This window comes from Drosophila pseudoobscura, chromosome X, assembly GCF_009870125.1.
Source record: "Drosophila pseudoobscura strain MV-25-SWS-2005 chromosome X, UCI_Dpse_MV25, whole genome shotgun sequence".
NCBI classification, from domain to species: domain Eukaryota; kingdom Metazoa; phylum Arthropoda; class Insecta; order Diptera; family Drosophilidae; genus Drosophila; species Drosophila pseudoobscura.
In genome coordinates this window covers 10983504-10989145 of record NC_046683.1, presented here as the reverse complement: position 1 = coordinate 10989145, position 5642 = coordinate 10983504, and the positions used below count along the sequence as shown (strand labels likewise).

At 44.6% G+C, this 5642-nt stretch overlaps 1 long non-coding RNA gene across 1 annotated transcript; it reads right to left on the bottom strand.

Moving 5' to 3' along the window:
• Positions 1–2545: 2545 nt before the first annotated feature.
• LOC117184810 (uncharacterized) lies at positions 2546–5410 on the bottom strand. Its single transcript, XR_004470284.1, has 2 exons — positions 5219–5410; positions 2546–2914 (listed from the first exon to the last, which is right to left on the bottom strand). It is a non-coding gene; the product is annotated as an uncharacterized lncRNA (long non-coding RNA).
• Positions 5411–5642: the final 232 nt, after the last annotated feature.

The window sequence follows — 5642 nt, the reverse complement described above, 5'->3', positions numbered from 1 at the left end:
CCATATCTTACCCGTTTCCTCAGTGTATGTGTATGATTATCTGTGCCAGATGACCCTCTACGAGTATTTCGGCTACGGTCTGTCTGGACGGGTCCCCACACGCCTCGCTCTGTTTTCACTTGCTGCTCAAACACAAACACAACACACACCAATTCAACTGCAATTGGATGCCATGCATTTTGCATTTTGGATGCCCCAGACAAACACTCATCGACGGCTGAGAGTGGGGGCCAGAAGACCGGGAGAGTCGGGCATCTGCTGGCCATGAAATAATCCTTAAAAGACCACAAAACGATTTTATTCAATTAAAATGTCAAAAACGGTGTTTGTTTTCATTATTTAATGCTCCAAATATTTGTGCACTTCTATATGCCGCTCCACTCGCCATCCGATGAGAGGCGGGTCGGCTGCATCCATGAATGGCTGAAAGGGAAAGCGAAAGCTTTTCACTCGAACTCGATCTGTATTTACACACTCGACTGCTCGAAATGATTGAGAATTAGAAGTAGTTACAAAGGCAAATGGATAAAGCCAATGGGAGTGGTAGTGGCAATAGCTAGTACTCGGTCGGAATTGGGAACTCTGAAATAAAAGTTTAAGAGTAATACATGTTGGGAATTCGTATATACAACGTACAGAGTACAAGGGAGAAAATCAAAGAAATAATACAATCTGAAATCGTCGCGACTAAGCTGATTCTGATGCGGAAAGATGCAATGGCCGCTGCGTGGGTTGCCACAAGTTGCCACTGCCACTCAGATTGTTCCACTTCGAGTGGCATAAACATTGCTTACATAATAATTATGATTATCAAATTGAATGGTGGAGGGTATAAAGGCTCTCTCCCGCTTTCTGCCTAAAAGAAGATGCAGCCAGAGCCGGGCCGGGCCGGGCCGATAATTTGTTGTTGCTGCTAGCTGAACAATTTTTGGCTTATTGCAAATTTTGGGCACGTACAACTCGTAAAGACTATTTACGATTCTAATAAAAAGTGTGCCCCTGAACCGAACAGCCCAACCACCGGCTGGAAGGCCCTCTAGAACCGAACCGAACCACCTACTGGCCGTGTCATCGTCATCCCTTTTCGAAGGAGTAACCAAAGTTGAAGTTCTACTGAAGGTCCTTATAATAACGAGCGGGGTCTACTTCTGGCGTGCGCCCCCTCCCCCAAGCCCCCTCTGCCCAGTGTCTGTGTATGGAAATTGTTGAATTTGCTGCTAATTAAATTGCCGACGCTCCTTGAAATTTGCATTCGCTTTTAATAAACTTTGTCGAGAGGGAACTGGAAGAAAGAAGAAAGGAGAAGGCAAAAGGAAGAGGTAGAAGGTATCTTTATTAGGGGACAAATATCCCTGACAAGACACTGACAGAGACATTTTAGTTTCTTTGTCAAACACGCAGGGAAAAGCTGATCAAACTCTTGGGCCAAATCCTAGAGGGCACCGTTTTTTGGCGACTCCCTTCGCCCCGCAGAAGCAACACGGTACCCACAGATCGTACCCACCGTTGGTAGTCCACAATTCGTTTTATATTTGCCATTCAATTGTTTTTTATTTGCTAGTATTGCTTTCTCACTTTGCTCTCTTTTTGCCCCTCCTCGCTGGCAATCTGTTTTCTTCGTCTCTTTCTGCACTGCTTGCATTTTTAAATCTCTCTCGCTCTTGTCGAGGGGTAAGGTAAATGCTGGGAAACTTGGGACCTGCTGGCACTAGTCAAAGGACAAGTTGGTGGAATAAATCCTTCCACTCAGAGGGGTACAGACTGTGACCTGGTGTCGAATTCAATCATAACAATCGAATGCGAAAGGAGATTTAGAGTTATTGGAGGCCCTTGTAGTATGTGTAAGCCTTGACCAATATGAAGAGTGCCAACCTCATGCCACGGCATCCATCTAGTCGATCAGTCGATGGCAGATGTCCTAGCACTTCTTACGTGCCTCGTTCGGTTGCATTGATTGCCACCTGGCAGTGCCAATGCAGTGGCGCTTCTGGCTACTGCCTCTTGCCTCCTGGCTTCTGTGTCCTGCCTGCTACCACCTGCCTTCCGGCGCCTGCCTCCTGGCTTCTGTGTCCTGCCTGCTGCCTCCATGAATGTTGGCTCCCGGCGCCCCGCTCCGGCTCCAGCTCCGGCTGCTGGTTCTCGTTTTAAATCAATACAACAAATTTCGCGGATCGCCATGGACTGTTGGTCTGGCTGCCACCACACTCTATACCAAACCAAACCACACCACACCACCCCACCCACGCACTACTCCTCGCTGACTCCACCCCAATTTCCGTGGCGACTGGCCCTATGGACTCCCTCTTGGCCATCTGCTTCTTGTGCCGTTTAAAATGTTCTGAGTAATTAACACGCCGCGTGTGTAACCCCAAATGGTCATTCCAGGCGTGGCTGGGGTGGCAAGTGCCACCGTGCAAATGTGCAACGTAAGCGCAGCAGCGGCAGCAGCAGTGGCTGGATGGGGTACATGAACTGTGGGATGGGATGTGGTGGGTGGGGGAGGGGGAGGGTCCCCACGCACATGGCCAAAAAGTTACACGTCCCCTTTCGATATAGTATGCTTTCTGTGTGTAACTTTTATTTATTGATTTAATACTTTTTCAATTTACTGCAAATGGCCAAAGAGTTTCCCCATGTGTGTGTCAGTGTGTGTGTGTGTGTGAGCCATAACTAGCGACAGTAAGTGAAAGGGGAAAGCGATGGAGAGGAGGAGGGGCATTGAGAGCACATTAAAGAAATGTTAGACCATTCCCAATACGACTACGATGCCAGGGCATTAACGGCAATGTCCCCAGTCCACAGTGCCAGTCCACAGTACCAGTCCCCAGTTCCATGTCCTGCGTCCTCGCTGCCTGTCGGTGTAATCGCTGTCAGCTGGCTCTAACCCTGTACGAGTATTCCCCGGATAATGATGCTACAGCGAGAGAGAGAGAGAGAGAGAGAGAGAGAATGAAACAACGTTTCGATTCGCTCTTAATTCAAAATTTAATTTCACAGTTAGTTGCTCAATGAACAAAGGCTGCTGGATCTGAGTTCTTTGCTTGTTTTAATAAGCACAATTAGGGATAAATACATGTAGTATAGAGACAGCAGTATGTTTCTGTGATGTCAGATCACAGATCTATTCCGTATAGTCCTCTTAAGACACTTAAGCTCGCCCTTGGAATCCGGCACTAACAGGAGTGAAACGCTTTTAAAGTTGGTAACCAACCCGTATGCAAGTGAGGTCGCAGATCTCTATAACTACGGCATTTAAGGGCAGGCTAAGACCAGCAATTCATTCAAGCAAACCGCGCTCTCTGTCCGCTGTCCGGTGTCCCCTGTCCGGTGTCCCCAGTCCGGTGTCTCCTGTCCGGTGTCCCCAGTCCGGTGTCCCCTGTCCGGTGTCCCCAGCCCGGTGTTCCCTGTCCGGTGTCCGCTGTCCTCTCGCTCTCTATGTCTAAGCAAACTCAAGAGTCTCGGCGGAAATGAAGGTGCAAGAGAAGAGCAGACCCGTAACCGATGTTCAACCGTGACGCCGACACGTCCTTGCCCTTGTCCTTCGCGGACCCATCCCTTTTCGGAGTAGGAGTCCGGAAAATGCGCGTGAAAAGCAACAGCAACAAGAGCAGCGTCCGGGACGAAAGTATCTGAGAATGGTAAAAATTCAATGAAGCGAAATTGATTTGATTCAATTCGAAAGCTGAAAGCGCACTCGCAACGATAACAACAAAAAACGAACAATAAAAAAATAAGAAGCCCCGAATCGAACAGAAATCATCAGAGAACGGGGTAAAGGAACCAAAAAAAAAAAAAGAAACAAAAAAAATATATGTAATTGATTCATTTATGGAAAAACGAATAAGGTGCAGGACTCGCGGTTGGCCAATTGTTTACACTGTGATTGCCTCGCATTGTGTTGCAAAATGAAGGTGCAACTTATAGATACAGATACGCCCGCACACACGCACAGATACTATGAGTGCCGCGCCCCAATCCCCACAGGCCGACACCCACGGACAATGGGAATGCAACAGCGAAAGTGAAAGTTAAAAGGGGGAAAGGTGCTGCGAATCAGGAAATACAGAAAATAAAGGGTACATTGCGATCCTTTCATTAAGGAACCAGTGTAAATATAGGTTATATGCAGAGACTATTGTTCTAAGGATACTATGTTCTTCTTATAAGATAAGAAGAGTTACAGCTGATTATTATGATTTCCACCACACCAAACATATATCAGAATAATACTTAGAAAACATATGAGCTTTAAGAGCCTATGTTTCAAATGCAGTCCATCGTTCTTCTGAGAAACAAAATGAAACAAAATACTGGCCTTTAAAACGATCGTTGCCATGGTGTCATATTCTATTCTCTATGATATTCCTGTTGTTATACTGCGTGCAGCAAAACGAAGGGTGTATGTAAAATTATAGTCGTAGTAGTTTGCATAGAAACCAGACAGACAGACAGACAAACACACAGACAGTACGGACAGACCTTCGGCAAGGATAGAATAATTATTTTTTACGAGTACTTTGTACAAATCCCCATGGTCTATGCGAAAACAGTTCGCTACCCTTTTAATCGCCTTAAATACGAAATATTTCGTTAATTTTAGCTCTGCTTAAAAGTTGGTTATGAAAAGCAGCGTAGAAAAATAATTTTTGTTCCAATTAGTTTTTGCCAAAGCACTGTTTAATTTTTGAATAAAATATTTACGGTGCAAATAAGTTATGAGCTCCCCACCTGGTCGAGTTTCGGCATTGCCGGGGATACATTTCGTTACAATAAATTAACACAAGCTGTTTACACTTTATTCACTTACTCGTACGTATGTATGCCTCCAATTGCGAATACAAAATTTATAGGGAGATTTTCTGATAAGGAGATTGTAAAGACTAACAATTTGGGATTCAAGTTATTTAAATTTAATTATTCAGTAGAGAAGTTTTAATCTTAACAAGTGTCAAAGGAAAACCGATGGAGGAATTCTGTTCATTTAAAGCTTTTAATTCATGAAAGAAACTTGGATTCCCATACGAAATACTAACTGAATCTTTTCAAATGCGATTGATAGAGGACAAATATTGTATTGTATACGATGAAATAATAAATTTACAAATCTCGTGACCCAGTGTTTGTCTTTAAACTCCTCTCAAACGGCTCTACCGATTTTTATGAATAGTTTGTTGTATATTTAATAAGTATGAGAATAGGCTTCGTTTCTTCATCTTACATTCGAGTACGCGCCAAGTATTGAATATTCCGCTCATCCGAAAGTGCTGATTGGTGCTTTGGCCGTCATCCCATTCTCATGCGCTCCAATTAGCTCTGAATATCCCCGTCATTCATCGACTACACATCTGAAAAATGGTGTCACTGTATAATGAAGTATAATTTTACTCGACCTTCAAACTTTTAACTGGCATATGGGGCAAACTTGTTTGCTTTTCTGTTTCAAATAACTTAAGCAAAGTTTCATCAATTTAGAGGTGTCCAATACTTGCCTCACGGTAAGAAGTTGGTCGTTTCAAAGCGATTACTTACTGTAGGCGCCAGCGAAATGACAGGTCATGCCACCACTAGCGGGTGACGTCCCATCAATTGCGTGGCCAATAGCGGACTTGCATATATGTACCTTAAGGGTGGACGGCGGGTAG